The 23,324-nt window shown below is 44.6% G+C and overlaps 1 pseudogene across 1 annotated transcript in view; it reads left to right on the top strand.

Moving 5' to 3' along the window:
• Window positions 1–4,996: 4,996 nt before the first annotated feature.
• LOC311232946 (transient receptor potential cation channel subfamily M member 4-like) overlaps window positions 4,997–23,324 on the top strand; it is a 78,502-nt pseudogene continuing 60,174 nt past the window's right edge. The window contains exons 1-4 of the transcript XR_014621071.1: window positions 4,997–5,217; window positions 7,385–7,446; window positions 9,783–9,960; window positions 22,904–23,084. The product of XR_014621071.1 is annotated as a transient receptor potential cation channel subfamily M member 4-like (transcript). The remainder of the gene's footprint in view (window positions 5,218–7,384; window positions 7,447–9,782; window positions 9,961–22,903; window positions 23,085–23,324) is intronic.

Below are 23,324 nucleotides of genomic sequence, written 5' to 3'. Positions count from 1 at the left end.
CAGACCGTTTGTGGCGACATTGAAATGAAGCTAGGACGCTGGTGAAGACCAAAGTTAACATTACACCTCTGTCTCTCGTCTCTACCGTAGTATCTCCACTACTATATCTAGCCATGCTATCACGGTGAGCTAACGTTAGACTAACCAGATAACAACATAATTGAATAGTGGCTACTGTGTGTTAGCTGCTGTGACGTTTGTGTTGGCAAGCTTAGAGGCAATCCCTAAAAACACTGCAAAGTGAAAGACATCTGTGGGACAACAATGCTATTTTCATTCAGGTTAGACATAACGTTACATGATAACGTCAGATTTGGACATCGTCGCTTTGTCAAATGTTACCGGAATCATTGAATTGAATCGAAGTGAACCCTACCTTAAGCAAATTAGACGTCGCCATATTCCCTGAACTTATTCTCTCGCACAATCTCGCGCGAACGGTTATCTCTCTCTGGCCAGCCGGGACACGCCCACAAAACGACACATCCTTTTTCTTCTTGTTGGGTTGGGTCCAATAGTATCCAGCTGCAGCCGGGGCTTGTATGTGCGTCCAATAGTACCCAGCTGCAGCTCCGGAGACCAGCGCTTACAAGCCCCGCACATACAAGCCCGCACATAGCAACCCCTCGCTTCCATTGGCTGATTTTGGTCACGTGATTTTGGGTCACGTTGCACGTTGCACTGCGGGATTGATTGATTGATTGATTGAAAACTTTATTAACAGATTGCCGTATGATTTGGGTCACGTTGCACTGCGGGATTGATTGATTGATTGATTGATTGATTGATTCATTGATTGATTGATTGAAAACTTTATTAACAGATTGATTGATTGATTGAAAACTTTATTAACAGATTGCCGAATGGGTACACGTGACCACAGGCCCTGATTGATTGATTGAAAACTTTATTAACAGATTGTAGAATGGGTACACGTGACCTGACCGATTGATTGATTGATTGATTGATTGATTGAAAACTTTATTAACAGATTGCAGAATGGGTACAGTGACCGATTGATTGATTGATTGATTGATTGATTGATTGATTGATTGATTGATTGATTGAAAACTTTATTAACAGATTGCAGAATGCAGTACAGCTCAATACACACAATTGTTAAGGGGATGCAGACCATGCAGTACTGTTACATTTGTGACATACAGTAAATATATACAAGGGGGAGGGAACTGTACATTTATGATGAATTGAAAATGGGGGACCCTGATGTAAACAAGACGGAAGTCTTTCTCTGGTCTGCATCCCCTTAACAATTGTGTGTATTGAGCTGTACTGCAGATATATTTCAATTGCCTTACTTATTTACATAAGTATTATAGGCCTACAGCAGTATTGTACAGACAGTCTGTGTGAAGTCTGTGTGGTTCTCCAGCTGCACAAAGGCAGAGCAAGAGGCTCTACAGAGGGTGGTGATGATAAAGCCATAATAAAGACCTTCAATCAGCTGAAGGGGAATCCCTCCAAGCTGCTGTCAGCGCTACACACCTTCGGCCGCTCTGGTATCAGCCATGCATCAAAACGTGCACACGCACTCAGGCGAGTCGCTAACCGTGCTGGGCCAAGTATAGCGGCTCAACCCACCTCTGTTGCCCGTCGTAAAATGAAGCTCGGGGGTCGACGACGGCTCGCTGCGGGGAGGCCGAAGAAAAGTGTGGTGAGCACAGACCATCGCTATAGTTTCCCAACAGGAGTAAAGTCTGGAACGCACCACAGCCTGTCACAAGCAGTAGAGATGTGTCGTAGCAATCCGAAGTGACATTGACCACCAATATAGCATGTACATAAAGACCCAGTGCCTCATCCGTAGCTAATATTGCACTACCACAGGACCTAGCATGTCCTACCATGCTCTGTAAATAACTTATGTACATATACCGATATGCCCTACTCTGTTTACTTGTTTTATTGCACAATGTCGTTCTATTGGATTCTATTATATGTTATTACTATTGTATTATGCACATCTTTGCGGGCACGACCACCCGCATTTAATTTTTTTTTTTTTTTTTGATATTTTTTGCACAAATCTCTCCAATATTCAAAACATCTCTTTCCACATCACCATATGCAACTTCCAAGATTTGCCTTTTTCTTTTTTGTAAGAACATACAAAACATGTAAAGGACTCATACAAATACATTAACAACTCAAGTTCAAGTTCAAGTTCTTTAATAGTTGTCATACAGAAGTACAGAATACTTTCATACAAAATGCTTCTTACTGTTACGCTCCAGAGACTGTGCTAGACAAGATAGTATCAAATAACATAATAACATAATATAGCATGAATTTAGAAGAAGAAAATGAGGTCACAGTGTTCGGTAAGCGTCCCAGACACATGTAGGTGTGCATGATAGCATGCATGCATGTGTGTCTCCAACATATGTATGTGGGTACGTGTATTGATTGATTGATTGATTGAATTGATTGATTGATTGATTGATTGAAAAGTTTATTAACAGATTGCAGAATGGGTACAACTGACATGGAAAATAAAAAAGACTTACGAAAAAAAGAAAAATACTATACTATACATTGTGCGTATACATCCCTGATATATATACTTTGCATGTAGACCGATCTACCTGCGAGCAGGTATGTGCTGCATCCTCTATCGGGATGCCACCCTTCTCCATATTGCATGTGAGAGAAAGCGTCCCAGACACATGTAGGTGTGCATGATAGCATGCATGCATGTGTGTCTCCAACATATGTATGTGGGTACGTGTATTGATTGATTGATTGAATTGATTGATTGATTGATTGAAAAGTTTATTAACAGATTGCAGAATGGGTACAGTACAGTACATCTCAATACATACAATTGTTAAGGGGATGCAGACCAGAGAAAGACTTTCATCTTGTTTACATCAGGGTCCCCCATTTTCAATTCATCATAACATATATGACATACATGACATACAGATAGACAGTACTGCTACATCTATACATTTATGACATATCAGATTTGCAAATACAGTACTGTTTGTGATACAAAAGTGTCCAGAAAAGGAGTGTATATACATTTGGCGTAGAAACTGTACATTGGAGGAGGTTGGTGGGGTGGGGTTGGGTGGGTTGGGTGAGGGCTGTGTACGTAAGCATGTGTACATGCCTCACATGTGTGTGTGTGTGCATCTTCCAGGTATGCGACTGTACTCCTATCTCTTGTGTGTGTCTCGTATCCATGTGTGCCTCCGCCCCCTATGTGAGTGTATATCTCAGGTGTGCATATATATGTGCGTCTCAGCTACGTATGTGTGTGTCTCCTATGTACATGTATATCCCCCATATGTGTCAGTGAGAGCCTATACCTCAACTATGTGTATATGTAGGTGTGTGTATGCCTATTTCCTATAAGTGAGTATGTGCATGTATGTGTGCCCCTGACATGTATAACTTAGCCTTGTGCATATGAGTGTGTGTAAACCTATTATGTACACATACGAATATGTGTATCCTAGATACTTGTATGCGGCTAAACATGCACATATGAGAGTGTGATAGAGACAGTGACCATTCCATAGATATACCATCCGGACATAAAATCCATGTACATACATATATAACACATTATAAAGTACAAGTACCATCAGATCAGATCCCCTTTTTCATATTCATCCTTGATATCATTGTAACCCCACCTTAATCATTTGTCCCCAGACCGTTCAGTCAGGTGTAGAAAACTGTCCCATAAACGTGTATGCAAATAAACAACTTGTGACAAATAAAACTCTTGACTTGACCACCAGCCTCTCTATCTAAATGTTATATTGTTAACTGTCTAGTTAGGCATTAACTGTGTTAATCTAAATGTTATATTGTTAACTGTCTAGTTAAGGCATTAACTGGGTTAATTAATCTAAATGTTATATTGTTAACTGTCTAGTTAAGGCATTAACTGGGTTAAGTGGGGAGTGCGTCATGGTACAGTTTCAGTAAGTGGGGAGTGTAAACAAGTTGAACGCGTCACGTGAAATAACGTTACGTGAATAAACATATAACGTTACAATGTACAGTTTCTGACAGCTGGCTGTGTTGTGAAATGTGCATAACGTTATGAATAAACCGCGAAGTCACGCGAAATAACGTTATAAACGCGAATCTGGTAGTATATTTATTTGTATCTTCTTGAGATGATAACATTAACATCCACATTTTACCGCATGGCGAGCTAAACCAATCAGAGAGGGGCTTCGCTCAACCAATCAAAGAGGGGGCTGCAGAAATGGAGCCCAACCAATCAGAGAGGCGTCTGCAGAACTTCAGCCATTGGGTGGGACCCAAATCACGTGACCAAAATCAGCCAATGGAAGCGAGGGGTTGCTATGTGCGGGCTTGTATGTGCGGGGCTTGTAAGCGCTGGTCTCCGGAGCTGCAGCTGGAAGCATCTCCGGGGCTTGTAAGCGCTGGTCTGAACGGCTGCAGCTGGATACTATTGGTCCAGCCTGGCTCTGCGGCTCTGCAGATACCCCCTACTCGTCCTGTGATTGAAATTGATTGAATTGATTGAAAAGTTTATTAACATATTGCAGAATGGGTACAGTACAGTACAAGATAATTACAGAACCAGCCAACAGCAGAGTCAGAAGGGGATGCAGACCAGAGAAAGACTTTCGTCTTGTTTACATCAGGGTCCCCCGTGAGAGGGGCAAACTCAGTGGCAGTTAATGTAATTGTATGTATTGAGCTGTACTGTACTGTACCCATTCTGAAATCTGTTAATAAACTTTTCAATCAATCAATCAATCAAAACTAGGAACGCTCCTGGCAGCCTGGCCGAGGCATTACATGACAGCCGCACGTGGCTTAACAAATACAAGTCCGGACGTATGAATCCAGCAGCCGTGGCCCCTCCTAGTTCCTGAACCCGGTGGAGGAATTGTTTTGTTGACACAGATAAAAAGAAAAGAAAAACTCCCTCAGACAAACAACCGAAACCACTCAGACAAACCACGCCCTCACCTGAGCTGCGCGTCCCGGCGCACCCATGGTTTCCTGTGTCGGCGCGCATTAAAGGCTACAGACGGAGAAATGCCATCACAAGTTCCGAACAACACGCACAACAACAACACGCACGGCATGTCCTCGGCACGGAAGTAGACCGGTTGATTATCTCACGGCGCGACAGGAGAGAACATGACAGAAGACGGACAAGGCGTCGGTGGCAACATCTCTAAGGCTGAAAAGGACCAGGTGGGAGTTGTGTTAAACAGTTGTGTTAAACTGTGATTCCAGGTGGATTGGTGGACAGTGGTTATCCGTGTTTATCAGTTTAACACAGAGGGGCTGTTTAAATACTGGTACGGGTGGCAGATATTGAGATATGTGTACCGCGGGGTTTGCGGCTTGATCAACTGAATCACATGCTATTTGCGTACAGCGATTCCTGTTACCGACACAATGACACCGTGGTCTTGAAGCACAGAGCAGGTCGCCTACAGCTGATTCTCAGCCCCCCCGTGCTGTCTTGAACCACAGATCACAGTAGATTCTCAGCCCCCCCCTCAGTGCTGTCTTGAAGCACAGAGCAGGTCGCCTACAGTAGATTCTCAGCCCCCCCCCCCCCCAGTGCTGTCTTGATGCACAGAGCAGGTCGACTACAGTAGATTCTCAGCCCCCCCCCCCCTCAGTGCTGTCTTGAAGCACAGAGCAGGTCGACTACAGTAGATTCTCAGCCCCCCCCCCAGTGCTGTCTTGATGCACAGAGCAGGTCGACTACAGTAGATTCTCAGCCCCCCCCCCACCCAGTGCTGACTGCGCCAAAAGTCAACATGTTGTGTACATAGCAGTTGTGAAACCTGCAGCTATCCAAGTGAACTCTTGAAACAACCCCCCCCCCCCATGTCTTTCAATAACCCTACTACACATGGGGGACCCTGATGTAAACAAGACTAAAGTCTTTCTCTGGTCTGCATCCTGAGCAGTTGTTTGTATTGAGCCGTGCTGTATTGTACCCATTCTGCAATCTGTTAATAATCAATAATTCAATCAATCAATCAAACATATAGGCATATTTCAAATCAGAGTCAGAGATTTAATTCACCATGTATGGATGAATCCACATTGGAATACAGGTACAGAGCAAACACTGTGTGTCTACAACTAATCCAATACAGGAGCAGAGTAGAAACAGTACAGAAAAAAATATGTAAAAACACAGACAGTATAAAAGGACAAATGCTAAAGTTGATATCAACATCCCCTAAAAGTGCATATCATAGTAAAGTGCATAATGCATAGAGGCACAATTTATAGTAGAAGTGCATATCATCAAAGTGCATGATGCACAGACACACAAAAACAGCACTTCCACAACCTGACTAATAACACACCAAATAAAAATAGGATAATGTAAAAATCTAGTCTTTGGAGTTATTCAGGCTGTGCACAGCACTGGGGAAGAAACTCTTTGTAAACCGAGAGGTGGAGCATGTGATAGAGCGGTAGCGTCTGCCCGACGGGAGGGGGACAAAGAGGGTCGTTGTCGATAATGCCAGAGGCACAGGAAAGCAGCCTGGCACCATAGATCTCTTCTAGAGCTGGCAGGCTAACCCTGATTGTCTTGCGTGCGAGACGCACACAATTCTGTTCAGAGATTTCTTCTCCTGGTCTGTAATGTTACTAAACCATATAGTACAGGAGGAAGTAAGAACGCTCTGAATCACACAGCGGTAGAAGTTGTGTAGAATCACCCTGTTATTAGTGAACTCTTTCAGTTCACAAATTGTAGTTTAATCACCTGTACATATTACTGTTGCACTTCACTGTTACATTTGCACTCTGGTTGGATGCCAAACCTTTTTTGTTGTACTGTACTTGTGCTGCATGATGACTGACGATGCATTTGGATCTAATATGATCATCAACATTAGGCTAAATAGCCTAAGCCTAAAAAAAGTTTTACATTTGTTCAGATTCAGAGTTTTATTTGCCACATGGAATCAATACAATCAAAGTTTCTTCATACACAATCATAAATATCATACCATGGACAAAAGGAGCAGGAAGAAGAATAAATCTTATAGTTACCTGCCCCTTATTCCTAAACTAAACAAGTATTTACTTGATGGTTGGCGTACAACCTAATTTACACAAAATAATAATTTATACCATATACAAGAAACAAACAATCCACAGTTTAAACAAGACATTTTTTAATAATAATAATAATAATTAAAAAAAAAGAGATCTCACTATTCAGATCACATTTGACTTTCATACTGACTAAATTCTTATTTTTTTTATAATTCTTTTTGAATTGACAAACACTATTACATCCCTTAAGCTCGCTATGGAGAGAATTCCACAACTTTACACTGATAACTGAAGGACACATTTTACACATTTTAAATTTTTTCAGAGCTGGATCCCCAAAATCTTCAAGAAGAGAGTGTGCACCACCTTCGTGGAGGATTCCTTCAGGTAAGATAGTGTGCACAAGATGATGATGTTACATAATTTACATTTTTGTCATTTACCTGACACCTTTATCCAAAGAGACTTACAAGTTGTGTACGACAGGTCAGCAGCAATGGTACAACTCTGGCATCTAAGTGTCAGTAAGATTGTTCATCTAACAGTGTTGAATCTAAGTGCTACAGTCTTGAGTAGATAGTAGTCTAGACATATTGGCATAGTAGGTAGTAGTCTAGACATAATTATTAGCGTAGTAGGGGTGGGAATCACCAGTTTCATCACGATACGATACGATATTGATTCTTTGGACAACGATAATGATATTTGCCGATATCACAAAGTCTGCCACGATACGATACGATTCAGGTGCCTGCGATCGATATGAGACGATATTATGTGCCCATTTAACACAATCGGTAACATTTAGATCAACTCAAAAAAGACAACGGAAATATCATTTGACATTTTTATTTTTGAGCTCTTCCAGACATTTAAATGAAAAACAATATATTGTTTTTAATACAAATAGACCTCCTGTTCACTATAAAGTGCCACGTTTTGATATATTGAGCTTTAAACTTTAAGTAAATTTCTTTGGAACTCAACACGCAACCTAAAACCCCTTCCTCTCCCAAACCGTTCCTACAATTGTTTTATGTTGCATGATGATCATGAATACATTTATTATGTATTGTATTTTTTATGTTTAAATATCAACATTATCTGTCCACCCTGCGTGAATATTTTAGGCAACCAACTTGTGTTTAGCGTTTCTCTGATTGGCCACTACGCCCATGTGACCGCGAGAGAGCTGCAGCGCGGAAATAGGCTGTCTATTGCCATTCTCTAAGACAAACTCTAACCTTAACCAGCTCCGAAACAGCGCCTAAACTTAACCCTTCTAACCTTAACCAACTCCGAAACAATGCCTAACCTTAACCCTAACCTTAACCAACTCCGAAACAATGCTTAAAGTTAACATGCCTAAACGTAACCGGCGAAAGAATGCATGTTAAAAAAAAAAAAAAAAAAAATTTAAGGGAATCGAACTTGTCACCAACGGACCGCCGGATCCACAGCAAGGCAGCGCTACCAGTTGAGCTAGTTGTCGATGTTAAAAGAGGGGGGATTACTGCTACATAATGCTGCCGCGACAGAGCTCCGGGGGCGTGGCTAGACGCAAGTTGGGCGTGGCTAGACACAAGTTGGTTGCCTTTAATATTTAGGCGTCCACCCTCAGTACATTTACTATCAATATAATATACTCGTCTGACTTAATCTGATCTTTCCAAACGCACACACACAGAAAGGGAGAATGCCTGCCCCCCCCCCCCCCGCTAACGTAACGTTAATTTCGGTCTTTAACGCGGCATGGGCATAACGGAATGGCGAGGATTGCAAAGCATGTTAGATGCATTTGACCCGTTGCGGAATAAAACAGCAGGGACTTGTTTTGGGTCGCAAAATAGGCACACTATGTAGCCTTGCTCTGTTGTAATGTCCACGTTTCAGACGCTACTGCCGTGCTGTAGAGAGGATACGACTCTCCGCGGGATTTTCAAAATAAGAGTATCGCAATATGAATAGATCTTTTTACGTTGCATCGATCCTATTGGATCATTGATAATAGATAGGGATGCTCGATATTAGCTTTTTTACCTATATCGATATTGTCCAACTCTAATTTCCGATACCGATATCAACCGATACCGATATATGCAGGGTCCCCCCCCCCCCCCCCCCCCCCCCCCCCCAAAAACGGAATAATTTCAGGTAATTAACATTACATATCTCTTGTTGTGGAATTAACACAACATTATGCATACTTTTGACAATAAATAAAATCAGAATTAGTTCTTACTTGCTTGCCTGGTTAAATAAAGGTTATAGAAATGTAAAAAAATAAATATATATATATATATATATATATATATATATATTTTTTTTTTGAAAACTGAGACCGATATTTTTCTATATCACATTTGAATGCCAATATCGGCCGATAATATCGGTAGGCCGATAATATCGGACATCCCTAATAATAGATCGATATATCGATCTGGATCGATGTATCGTCCCACCCCTAGTAGGTAGTAGTATAGACATATATTAGCATAGTAGGTAGTAGTATGGGCAAGGTCGATTACTAGTAGCAAAGTGCATACTAGTAAAAGACATTTGGTACATATAGTAATATTTATGATAAAGCTGATGCTGTTGGAGATTAATGTCAAGCTGATAGTGATCTTACTGTCTTACCGTGTCTCAGTGATCTTACTGTCTTACCGTGTCTCAGTAATGGCAGGCTGTCTCAGTGATCTTACTGTCTTACCGTGTCTCAGTAATGGCAGGCTGTGTCAGTGTGGAGGTGCCCGGGATGCCCATGCCTCGGTGGCGCTGGGGGACTATTTCAGCACTGCGATGGTGAACCACTGGGACAGCGCGCAGCACTCCTCGGAGTACCCCACGGACGCCTTCGGAGAGCTGCAGTTTGCAGGAGCCAGCAAGAGACACAGCTACGTGAGTCTGACGGAGCCTTTCATCTGCTTCATAGAGCATCGATAAAGATGCTGGAAGTGCTTATTATTATTATGGAGTTTTATTTGTCACATACATACACAAGACATGTAGTGTAGTGAAATGTAGGTGGCCATGCCCGCCTAGATTGTGCAAAAATACAGATTAATAAATTTGTTCTTACATGATTGGATCAACAGGATTGACTAGCTACCATCTGTCCTTTCATGTGAGCTTTGAAAGTGTTTAGCAGCATAGCTCTACATTCTGACAGCCATCACTGATATAGAGTGTCTGGTCGGTAACATGGGTCCCTCAGTCCCTCTTGCTCTGCAGTAAACAGCCATCACTGATACAGAGTGTCTGGTCAGTAACATGGGTCTCCCAGTCCCTCCACTCTGCAGTAAACAGCCATCACTGATATAGTGTCTGGTCAGTAACATGGGTCTCCCAGTCCCTCTTGCTCTGCAGTAAACAGCCATCACTGATACAGAGTGTCTGGTCAGTAACATGGGTCTCCCAGTCCCTCCACTCTGCAGTAAACAGCCATCACTGATACAGAGTGTCTGGTCAGTAACATGGGTCTCCCAGTCCCTCCACTCTGCAGTAAACAGCCATCACTGATATAGTGTCTGGTCAGTAACATGGGTCTCCCAGTCCCTCTTGCTCTGCAGTAAATGGCCATCACTGATATATAGTGTCTGGTCAGTAACTTGAGTCTCCCAGTCCCTCCACTCTGCAGTAAACAGCCATCACTGATATATAGAGTGTCTGGTCAGTAACATGGGTCTCCCAGTCCCTCTTGCTCTGCAGTAAACAGCCATCACTGATATATAGTGTCTGGTCAGTAACATGGGTCTCCCAGTCCCTCCACTCTGCAGTAAACAGTCATCACTGATATAGAGTGTCTGGTCAGTAACTTGGGTCTCCCAGTCCCTCCACTCTGCAGTAAACAGCCATCACTGATACAGAGTGTCTGGTCAGTAACATGAGTCTCCCAGTCCCTCCACTCTGCAGTAAACCGTCATCACTGATATAGTGTCTGGTCAGTAACTTGGGTCTCCCAGTCCCTCTTGCTCTGCAGTAAACAGCCATCACTGATACAGAGTGTCTGGTCAGTAACATGGGTCTCCCAGTCCCTCCACTCTGCAGTAAACAGCCATCACTGATACAGAGTGTCTGGTCAGTAACATGAGTCTCCCAGTCCCTCCACTCTGCAGTAAACCGTCATCACTGATATAGTGTCTGGTCAGTAACTTGGGTCTCCCAGTCCCTCCACTCTGCAGTAAACGGCCATCACTGATACAGAGTGTCTGGTCAGTAACATGGGTCTCCCAGTCCCTCTTGCTCTGCAGTAAACTGGAAATACATGTTCTAGAATCCCTTCCCACTTTAACCAATACGGAGAGAGAATCCTGGACCCTAGGTATATTATTTAACTTATTTCAAGCACACATTTGTTTTTAAAACTAGTTTTTAGACAGAGTGGAGGTAATGTAATGTTAATTATTACAAATGGTAACTGACGTTTTTGATTGACAATAGGTATTAAGTGTCGAGTATAACGTTATTGCCATCGGGAACGGGAAGGATTGATTTGTTTTTAATCTTTATTTCGAACATGTAAATAAATACAAACTATAAAATCAAAACAAATCATTGATCTCAAGAAATTAAATGAGAAAAATAAACAAAAGCAAAACATAACTCAATTTACATGTTCGAAAAGGAGTAGGAAGAAGTATACACTTATACTTAAAACTACCCCTTTTCCACTACTAAAATGAGTGTACTAATTTAAAACCTTACAAAACAAATATATATATATATATATGCAAAACAAAAAAAAACTATAAACATGAAATAAATAAAATAAAAATGTAAACACCGGTGAATGTCAAAATCCCTTCCTCATCCCTGTACCTCGTGAACATCACTTCCTTATAATTCAGTTTGAATTGTCTCATGTTTGGACATTGCTTTAGCACCACATTCAGACTGTTCCACAGTTTCACTCCAGCTGCTCGCTGCCCTCCGTTTCAGGTTTACATTGCATGTTTTCTTATTAGCCAATAATGATATATATGATGGGCCAAAATGTATTTTTTCACAAACTAGTTTATTATATTTGAACGGCAGCGTGCAGCCCTACAAGAATATATCATGTGTATCATGACCACATGTAACCTGGCCCACCCAGCCCTACAAGAATATATCATGACCACATGTAACCTGGCCCGCCCAGCCCTACAAGAATATATCATGACCACATGTAACCTGGCCCGCCCAGCCCTACAAGAATATATCATGTGTATCATGACCACATGTAACCTGGCCCGCCCAGCCCTACAAGAATATATCATGTGTATCATGACCACATGTAACCTGGCCCACCCAGCCCTACAAGAATATATCATGACCACATGTAACCTGGCCCGCCCAGCCCTACAAGAATATATCATGACCACATGTAACCTGGCCCGCCCAGCCCTACAAGAATATATCATGACCACATGTAACCTGGCCCGCCCAGCCCTACAAGAATATATCATGACCACATGTAACCTGGCCCGCCCAGCCCTACAAGAATATATCATGTGTATCATGACCACATGTAACCTGGCCCGCCCAGCCCTACAAGAATATATCATGTGTATCATGACCACATGTAACCTGGCCCGCCCAGCTCAACCACTCACTACTAGAGGAATGCAAGTTAACTTGTTATCTCACTGCATTGTTTCCTCTGGGGTTTAATGAAAGTCTTTAACTCTGTTGCCTCTGACCTCGTCAGGTGTGGCTGGAAGTAGGGTTGGGGGCGATATGGCCTAAAAAGAAAATCTCCGATTTTTTCACACCACATCCGATTTACGATTTTAATCAAATCTTTTCTGTAAAAAACTAGAAACACCAAGGAAATCATTCAAATAAGCTTAAATAATATTAAGTGAATAAAATAATATATATATAATAAAAGGTTACTCTTGATCAAACAAAGATGATAATCCCTATTGGGATTAATAATAGTGCAATAACTTGCTTTTTCACCAAACTTCACTTAAAACAAATAAAAGGTGCCTCTTGATCATCAAACAAGAATGAATTTAATGAAGTGCAAATCTAACTTTCACCAAACATCACTTTTTGTAAAATAAAAGGTGACTAATAATAATTAAAAAAATGTATTTCTTTTTTTGAAATCGTCCTAAATCACGATTTAGAATTAATCGCCCAGCCCTAGCTGGATGTTACCAACATGTTCCTGTTTCTGATTGATGTTAGTGTGTAAAACAGTAGCTCTCCTGATTACCCTCTGTTTCTGATTGATGTTAGTGTGTAAGACAGTAACTCCTGATTACCCTCTGTTTCTGATTGATGTTAATGTGTAAGACAGTAACTCCTGATTACCCTCTGTTTCTGATTGATGTTAGTGTGTAAGACAGTAACTCCTGATTACCCTCTGTTTCTGATTGATGTTAATGTGTAAGACAGTAACTCCTGATTACCCTCTGTTTCTGATTGATGTTAATGTGTAAGACAGTAACTCCTGATTACCCTCTGTTTCTGATTGATGTTAATGTGTAAGACAGTAACTCCTGATTAACCTCTGTTTCTGATTGATGTTAGTGTGTAAGACAGTAACTCCTGATAACCCTCTGTTTCTGATTGATGTTAGTGTGTAAGACAGTAACTCCTGATTACCCTCTGTTTCTGATTGATGTTAATGTGTAAGACAGTAACTCCTGATTACCCTCTGTTTCTGATTGATGTTAGTGTGTAAGACAGTAACTCCTGATTACCCTCTGTTTCTGATTGATGTTAGTGTGTAAGACAGTAACTCCTGATTACCCTCTGTTTCTGATTGATGTTAATGTGTAAGACAGTAACTCCTGATTACCATCTGTTTCTGATTGATGTTAATGTGTAAGACAGTAACTCCTGATTACCCTCTGTTTCTGATTGATGTTAATGTGTAAGACAGTAACTCCTGATAACCCTCTGTTTCTGATTGATGTTAGTGTGTAAGACAGTAACTCCTGATTACCATCTGTTTCTGATTGATGTTAATGTGTAAGACAGTAACTCCTGATTACCCTCTGTTTCTGATTGATGTTAATGTGTAAGACAGTAACTCCTGATTACCCTCTGTTTCTGATTAATGTTAATGTGTAAGACAGTAACTCCTGATTACCATCTGTTTCTGATTGATGTTAATGTGTAAGACAGTAACTCCTGATAACCCTCTGTTTCTGATTGATGTTAGTGTGTAAGACAGTAACTCCTGATAACCCTCTGTTTCTGATTGATGTTAGTGTGTAAGACAGTAACTCCTGATTACCATCTGTTTCTGATTGATGTTAATGTGTAAGACAGTAACTCCTGATAACCCTCTGTTTCTGATTGATGTTAATGTGTAAGACAGTAACTCCTGATTACCATCTGTTTCTGATTGATGTTAATGTGTAAGACAGTAACTCCTGATTACCATCTGTTTCTGATTGATGTTAATGTGTAAGACAGTAACTCCTGATTACCATCTGTTTCTGATTGATGTTAATGTGTAAGACAGTAACTCCTGATTACCCTCTGTTTCTGATTGATGTTAATGTGTAAGACAGTAACTCCTGATTACCCTCTGTTTCTGATTGATGTTAGTGTGTAAGACAGTAACGCCTGATTACCCTCTGCTCCTTGATATCATTGTAACATAATTGATTGGTTGAGCAGCCCCCTACATAATGAACTCAGTTGTTATCTTGTGCTCTGAGGAGAGTGATGAACAGTACAGACTAGGGCCAGGCGGTTAATCCAGTTCCAATTACCATGGTATGGTGTCTTCTTCCCACCATCAGGAAAACAAGATAATCAAGAAATTCTGTCATTTTGTCTTGTGTTGTAAATGCAGCGCACCCATCCTTCACAATGGTGCACTCTGCCCCCCCTGTACTGTATGGCTGTACTGTATGGCTGTACCGAATGTCATTTTTTTTTTACTGATTACCCTCTTCGAATGTTTGTCATCATATTTTATGACGTAATCCAAAAAAATATGTATAATCCTCAACAAAATCTTCAATTTCAATAAAGTGATTAACCCATTCAGTGCCAACCACAAGTATAGTCAGGTTAACTCGCCATCGCTTGAGTGCCAATCGAGTATAGTCAGGTTTTAATCGTTATTTCTTTTATTAGCGATATCCATTCATTTTCATCCATCCAACCTGATGTTATCGTTGGGAATGGGTCTGAGCTCGCAAAAGGGCAAATACCGCCGCCTACCGTCTCCCGGATGGTATTGCACATCATTGGATTGGATTGGCTGGGACTGTGCATCAGGAAAAAAAAATCCCTTCTCGGGCAAGCAGTATCGTGTTACCACATTGACTGGGGAGGCTGGGAGCAGCGTCGATTATGTGTTTTGGACTATAACGTTGGATCAATAAATGCGATCAATATTTGGAATGGCGATCAGGAATTGGATTAATCTTTTTGCAGAACATCAGATGTGAGGTAAGGAATCTATGTTACCAGTATTGGGTTAATCAGATGTTTTTTTCACAGCGGTCACAACGTGTGTGTGTGTGTGCGTGCCGTTGACGCGGAGCAATGCACGGATAAGCGATTTTTCAGCCCGCTTCTCTAGCGTGCATAAGGACACATATACTATCGATAATCTAGCGTTTATTTGAAAACTATTCATAAATCAGCCGAAAAATGATATTCCACTAAAGGGGTATTATCGCGTCTTTCTCTGGAATTACTAGAAATCTCAAACTATACTCGTATTCAAAACGGTATAAAACGGAAATGTACAGATGAAAAAACTATCCGTTTCGTACATGTTGACTGTCCTTGATAAGCGACGGGTGTATTAGACCCATAGCCATAATTTAAGATATATTTTAAGCACTCGCAAATTTCCCCGTCCTCTCATTGATTAAAGTTCTGGCATCCAAGCCCTAATTTGGTCATATCCGGCCTGCTCTGAATGTGTTAATCTGATTAAATTAGTCTTTAAAAAAAATGTAATCTACTTTCTTTAATGAATATAACGTAACTAAGGTTATCCTATAACCCTAGTTATATGAGTATAGCGAGCGCTCTGCTCTATTTGGAACTATCCCTTTATCCACTCTAATAATGAATAAAACGTTCACATGCACACACCTATTACCTCCGCCTGGCCACACCCACATCCGCTCCTACATAAGCGGGGTCGTGGCCACACAATCGGCTCCTTCCCAAGTCTTTCACCACCGAAGGCGAAGACCACGGGGTCCTCAGTGAGTCAGAGCAGAGCGCTCGCTATACTCATATAACTAGGGTTATAGGATAACCTTACGTTTATAGATCGTATAGCTTCATGCTCTGCTCTATTTGGAACACAGGAGCTGAGCAGAGCGAGAAGCTCGACAGATGTACCCGCTGAGGCCCCCTACAACCATCAGAACAGGGGAGGACCCGAGCCCCCCGGTCCTCCCTAGGAACGCACAGGGTGAGCAGACCGTGGGATTTACCTTCGTTCAGAAGGACCACTCGGGCGCGCATCCCACACGCCACCAGGGAACGGACGGAAACAAAACACCCCAACATCACGGGGTGAAGGCCAAGAACCCAACCCCGTGGCAAGGCTGCAGCAGCGGAGCGCGGAGGAGGTCCCAGCCCTAGGACAACCTAAGGGCTAGGACCCCCTGAAAAAAGGGGCCTGGTGAGGCCAACAAGGCCGCAGCATCGGGACCCCACCAGACATCACTGGTGACATCACCCCCCACATCGCCAGCGTATCGGACAGGGCCCAAACCAAGAGCAGGCCCTTCCCCCCTTGGCACGCCGCTCTGAAGCACTCTTCAAGAGGCTACCCCCCCACAACACTGCGGGGCCAGCCGGCGTGCCGGGGAGACAACCCCCAAGGAGGTTGATCCCTCAATCCAGGCAACAGGCCCCAAGAGCAGAACTCGACCTGTGCCCGGAGCACTGTGGACTAGACAGGCGCCTAAAGGGACTACTGCGAAAAACAGTATCCCGGTGGAAGGGGTGTTCGGTATGCTGTGCACCATGTCATAACCTCCACAAACCCGATCCCCCAATCTAGCGGGGTCGAGGTTCAACATATGGTTATACATATAAAGTGAGAGATTAGGGGTTAAAGGCCAAGTTGAAGAGGTGGGTTTTGAGCAGGTTTTTGAATGAGTCCAAAGTTGGGGTGGTGCGGAGTTCTGCAGGGAGGGAGTTCCAGAGGGTGGGAGCTGCCACACTGAAAGCTCTGTCCCCGAAGGTCCGCAGTCTGGTTCGGGGGATGGAGAGCTGACCAGTGTCCGTGGATCGTAGGGACCGTGACTGAGTGTAGGGGTGGAGGAGGTCAGTGAGGTACTGAGGTGCCAGAGCGTGAAGGGATTTGTAGGTGAGCAGGAGGGTTTTGTAGGTGATGCGGGATTTGATGGGGAGCCAGTGGAGGTGGATGAGGGTGGGGGTGATGTGCTGCCAGGGTTTGGTGCGGGTTAGAACCCTGGCAGCTGAATTTTTAACATACTGGAGCCTGTCCAGGGTTTTGCTTGGGACCCCGGACAGGACCCCGTTGCAGTAGTCCAGGCGGGAAAGTACAAGTGTTTCAGGTCAGGACTTCCTGGAAGAAGAGATCTTGTATCTCAATGGGACATTCCTGGATAAATAAAGGATAAATAAAAAAATAAAAAATAAAAACACAGCGCAAGGTACAACACAGTATGGACCAAGCACGTCACTGTTAGGGGTAACTCGTAGTGGCATACACATGACACACATCCATGACATCAATCCCTGCGACGCCCGGGCCGACCAGACATTTTCCCCCCGGAAAAGCACAAAGTCCTTCAGGGTACCAAAACAGCAGATCTGCGCCCCGGCGGACAACGGGTTAACTGACCTGGTCCGGCGCGACCAGAACCAGTTTCGCGTCCCAGTCACGCCGCCATCCCCAGTCCTAAGAGGGGGGTAGGTGCGCGTGTCGATCCAAAACATCACAGAGGGCGCCACCAAGATGGTCCGTACGTGAATGCACTGCTCCTGGTGGCCCACCTCACGGGCGTGAGACCCCTCCGCCAATGTATTGATCTACTCCGTCATCTCCCGCCGGAGATGTACGTGAGCCGCCGAGTCTAACCTAGTGCACTGGCGCTTGGTAGAGACAAAATCTCTAAATCCTGTGACCCACCCATCCTAATATGGAGTGGAACCAGGGAACCCCTTCCCCCTCCCTGTGACGCGCTGACCCCACAGCTCGACAGGGAGACTGACTGACAGGAGGGCCAACCCCCTGGCCAATCAGTAAAGGGGGGAGGGGTTTATCAGTTCACCCCATATGACCCCTCACCCCTGATACGATGTAACAACAAGCAGCGCCATGACACCAGTCGTTAGCACGCTACATGAAAGCGCATATACCTGCTAGGGTAATAGCTTTACATACTGCACGCCAGCCACAGACTATAAACTCGTTTGTGTAAAAAACGGGTTTTATACAAGGCTTAGGCTCATGTGCGAAAACTTGCCACCTGCATTTTTATACCTTTACCCTAAAGTAAAGAAAAATAACAGACTCAAAGAGAGGGTCCAAGGACCTCGGTATAATAGCTATAATATATGTAGCCACTTCTGCAGGCTAACACTCAACCCAGCTGTGGACTCAATGCCACGTTTACCTAAACGTAGAACATGAACCACACAACCCCCTTCATACAATAAAAAAGGCAAAAAATTCACTCTTACTACTGCAAGAAGAATGTCGTCTTTTATGACGAGAGAAGACACAAGTCCTCGACCAAGTGTTAGCCACAGGCCTTGCTAAGCACATACACAATAGCGACCAAACAATTTTCAAAGAAAACTGCCCCACTCCCTAAGCAAGAACACAACCCCAACAGTAGTTGAGGGTTTACATCGTATCCCCAAATATATACTGAATAAACACGTTTTGTAACAAAAAACAGTCCCTCACCAGGAGGGACCCTTTATTTAATAACAAAAATCCTCCTCCTCCATCTCCCTGCAGACTGCCGTCATCTGCTGCATGGCCGATCCGAAAAGTCCAGCATCGGAGAGGGGGGCCGTGAGCAGTGGAATCCTCCTCTGGTCCGGCACCCGCGCCTGCTCCAGCCAAAGGTGGCGCTGGTTGAGAGTGGCCAGGGCGCGCTCCTTCCCGGCGGCTATCGCCTGCAGCTGGGTCAGATGCAGGATGGCTCCAGCCGCCTGGGCGTGGAGGTACCGTTGATGGTCATCCAGTACCGCCCCGCCCGCCATCAGCCCCGACATGTAGCGTGCCAGCTGCGCAATGTTGGAGGTTGCAGCCAGGCTCTGTGTCGAGGCGATGTACCCCTGGTCACTCCACGAAGCCAACTGCCTAGCCGACTTCCCCAGGGGAACTGGCTTTCTTAACGGCTCCCACACCATCTCGGGGCAAAGGATAGATGCCATCGGGTTATCAATTCGAGGCACCCCGTCCTTTAGCCCCTGGACCAAACCCACCACCCGCGTGACTGGCACGTAGGCGGGGGTAAGGCCAACGATGCGGGATATGCCACGTAAGCCTCCATTGCTGGGAAGAATGGGCAGACAACGCCGGTCTCTCACAGGACGACGTTGCCAGAGATGACCTATCATGTCATCGGGAACAGGTGCCGGCAGTGGCTGCGGCAACGCCACGGCATTGGCGGCTACGGCGGCCGCCATGAGCTCGGGGAACAAGGCAAGCAACTCCCCTTGCATACCTTCTTCCACGTCACTCGCATCCCTTGCGCACGTCCGACGCGGCAGATAGCTGGGTATCTCATCTCCGGGGTGGAGATCTTAACCCAGCCCCAGAGTACGAGGGTCCCCAGGGAGACTCGGCACTCCCTGCCACTCCCTGAAGGGGAGAGTGACACGTCTCCGCTGGGCCTTCGAACAAGAGAGCCCCCGCCCCCTCCATGTAATCCTCAGTTTCCATCGGATATGGAGAAGAGGCGAGAGAACCCTCGCTCGGCTCCAGCACAACACTACCACCAGGCCGTTCACCCCCGCTGCTCGCCGTCTTACGACGAGAGCGAGCCGAGGCGAAGAGTCTGCGACGCAAATCCCCAGCCCCCAGAGGAACTGTCTGCCTATCGGCCGACTGCCCTCTGGCGGGGGAACCAGGGCCGGAACTCGGCCACCTCACAGGAGATGGGAGCTCAACGGCCCCTCGGCTAAGCACACTCCTCCGGGCACCGACCGTGGAATCAGAGACGCCCCACGACGCACAGAGAACGCAGCGATAGTGAAGCGCTGGTGGAGGGTAGCGTTGTAGTCGTCTAGACCCTCCGACGGTGAAGACATTATCTCTTTGTTTTTTCGTAAAATAGCGAGAGAGAAAAAACAAAGATACAATGTCAACGAAACTCCTCTCCAACAAACTACTTCTGCACTAAACTTAAAGTGGTGTGTTACAGACACTTTCGGTGGTGAAAGTAGGGAAGGAGCTGATTGTGTGGCCACGACCCCGCTTATGTAGGAGCGGATGTGGGTGTGGCCAGGCGGAGGTAATAGGTGTGTGCATGTAGAGCTGCCGCGGTATTGATCTTTTCCTTACCGCACAAATTTGCGAAATATTTCGTACCGCGGCAATAACCACAAAAAAAAAAGTTTGAAAGCATTTTATTTTTTTTGTCTACTCTTTATAGCATATAGCCTGCCTCTAGTCTAATGGCGCTTTTCCACTGCATAGTACCTACTCGACTCAACCCGCTTTAGGTACCTGGTACTTCGTTCCTTTTCCACTGCAGGTACTACTCCGTTTGTCTCCGTGTGGGGATGCAGGCGGGGAAAGCTCCGTGAGCATAGCTCCGTGAGCATAGCTATGTCCGAGGGCTTGCAGCAAGCCAGAGTTTAACACAGTTTCAATCAATCAATCAATCAATCAATCAATAACAACATTAACCAGACTCTCGTTGTGTCTATTCTGCTAAAGCTAACGTTACCTCTCATTGTGTCTATTCTACCAAGCAACCCGGGTTTAACGTTACCTCTCGTGTATATCTGCTGACGTTAGTGTTAGTATTGGGCTAACAACAACAAGCTTAACACATCAGCGATCTTGTTGTGACACTAAACTCTCCGCTCTGTGGTAAATTGGGTTGATGTCGGTTTTGTTTCATCAATAAATGAGGCCGAATACACAGTGAATCCATCCTTTTTTGTTTATTGCACTTGGTGCTGTTGCAAACAAATCCTGAATGAAATGCATCCTTAGCGAGGCAGTAAAGATGGCGGCTTTCTGCTTTTGTGCAGGAGGCTCCAACGTGTGACGCGTCTCTCTTCTGACCAATCAGTGGTCTGCAGTGTTTCACGTGACTTTTCTGGTACCACTTCTACCCAATAGGGTCGCTTGGAACCGAGTAGGGTATATCTGCAGAGCCGCAAGCCCAACGTCTGGGCGCTACTTTATTATTATTATAAAAAACAGCTGTGATGCGGTATTCAGCCTAAAGGCCTCTGCATGCTACAGAAACTTCAAAGCAACTTCAACACAACATCGACAAAGCAACGGTGTTGCAGACACATTACCTTTATGCTTCTGCAAAATCAACGCGCAGCCTATGATATGATGCAACAAAATGTACCCCGGATGTGCGGCTCGAGCGCGCCCAGCCCGCCTGAATACTTTGGGCAGCCGAAGGTGCGCACTCTAGCAATTACAAACGGATTTCCCTTCTCAACCATACATCGTTAGTATAATAATAGCCCTGTTTATGTTTGTTTTCGCTTGTGTTCTTGTATATAGTGTAATATAGTTATATCGCCACATCAACCCAGTCCATCCCCATTGTTTCCCCAATCTCCTTCCACGGATTCATCGTCATAATGCTATCCTTGTAGTCTTTAGACCCGCTATTATATAAATGTTGGTACTTTCGGACCTCCTCTGCAATACGTTCCTGCATTTGATTCATTTTAAACAAACAATTAAACAAGTGTAATGAAACAATACACTAGCTATCGAGCTCCTGTCAGAAAGTTTTCTTTTGGTCTCGAGCTCCTGTCAGAAAGTTTTCTTTTGGTCTCGAGCCAGGAAAACACTAGAAGTGACAGACAGCCCCGCCCCCATTCACTACCAACCAATCACTGCTACGCAATACCAACGCAACGGGTCTTTAGATTAGATTTTGGAGACAGGTACGCAACGTCCTCGCAACACAGTCTACAAGACTGTCTGCAACAAGCGCGCTGAAATCGCGCCGATGTTGTGTTGAAGTTGCTTTGAATTTGCTGTAGCATGTAGAGGCCTTAACTCTGCGGTGGGCGTGATACAACAGTGATACCGCGGTAATGCGGTTATCGCAGCAGCTCTATGTGCATGTGGATAAAGGGATAGTTCCAAATAGAGCAGAGTGTGAAGCTATACGATCTATAACTCGTCAGTTTCGTCAACATGAATAATCCAATACGGGCACGGTTGGTACGAAAGTGATGGTGACGTCTTGATGGAGCGCCAAGCGGATGCAGATAGGCTACATCTATGATAAATGTTTTATTTTAATTTACTGTTTCTCTGTCTGTTAGTTCCTGTCTGTCTCTCAACATGCTCTCTCTCTCTCTCTCTCTCTCTCTCTCTTAGTTCCTGTCTTGTCACTCAACATGCTCTCTCTCTCTCCCTCTCTCTATGTTTGTTCCTGTCTGTCACTCAACATGCTCTCTCTCTCTCTCTCTCTCTCTCTCTCTCTGTTAGTTCCTGTCATGTCACTCAACATGCTCTCTCTCTCTCTCTCCCTCTCTCTATGTTAGTTCCTGTCTGTCACTCAACATGCTCTCTCTCTCTCTCTCTCTCTCTCTCTCTCTCTCTCTCTGTTAGTTCCTGTCATGTCACTCAACATGCTCTCTCTCTCTCTCTCCCTCTCTCTATGTTAGTTCCTGTCTGTCACTCAACATGCTCTCTCTCTCTCTCTCTCTCTCTCAGTTCCTGCGTCTCTCCTGGGACACCTCTGCCTCCATGGCCTACACCCTGATGACGACTCACTGGGGCTTGCCCACGCCCAACCTGGTGGTGTCTGTGGTGGGTGGAGAGGGCCGCGCCCCGGTCAAGACATGGGTCCGAGAGGTCCTCCGCCAGGGCCTGGTCAAGGCCTCGCAGAGCACAGGTGGGTGCATGACCTCCGACCTACAGGTGGAGCAGAGTAGAGCACTGCCTTTGCCGCACTGTAGCCTGGTAGTTACTGCGTTATAGCCTGGTAGTTACTGCGTTAACACTACTCAACCAGTAGGGGGCGCTCGGGTTCCACCAGGTTACTTTTGGTCTCTAGTAGGGATGGGAATTGATAAGATTTTATCGATACGATTCCATTATCGATTCTGCTTATCGATTCGATTCTTTATCGATT

The sequence above is a fragment of the Notolepis coatsorum genome (genome assembly GCF_963971535.1).
Source record: "Notolepis coatsorum genome assembly, chromosome: 8".
Taxonomy (NCBI): Eukaryota; Metazoa; Chordata; class Actinopteri; order Aulopiformes; family Paralepididae; genus Notolepis; species Notolepis coatsorum.
The sequence above is the reverse complement of the archived record's forward strand: the minus strand, read 5'-3'. Positions and strand labels throughout refer to the sequence as shown.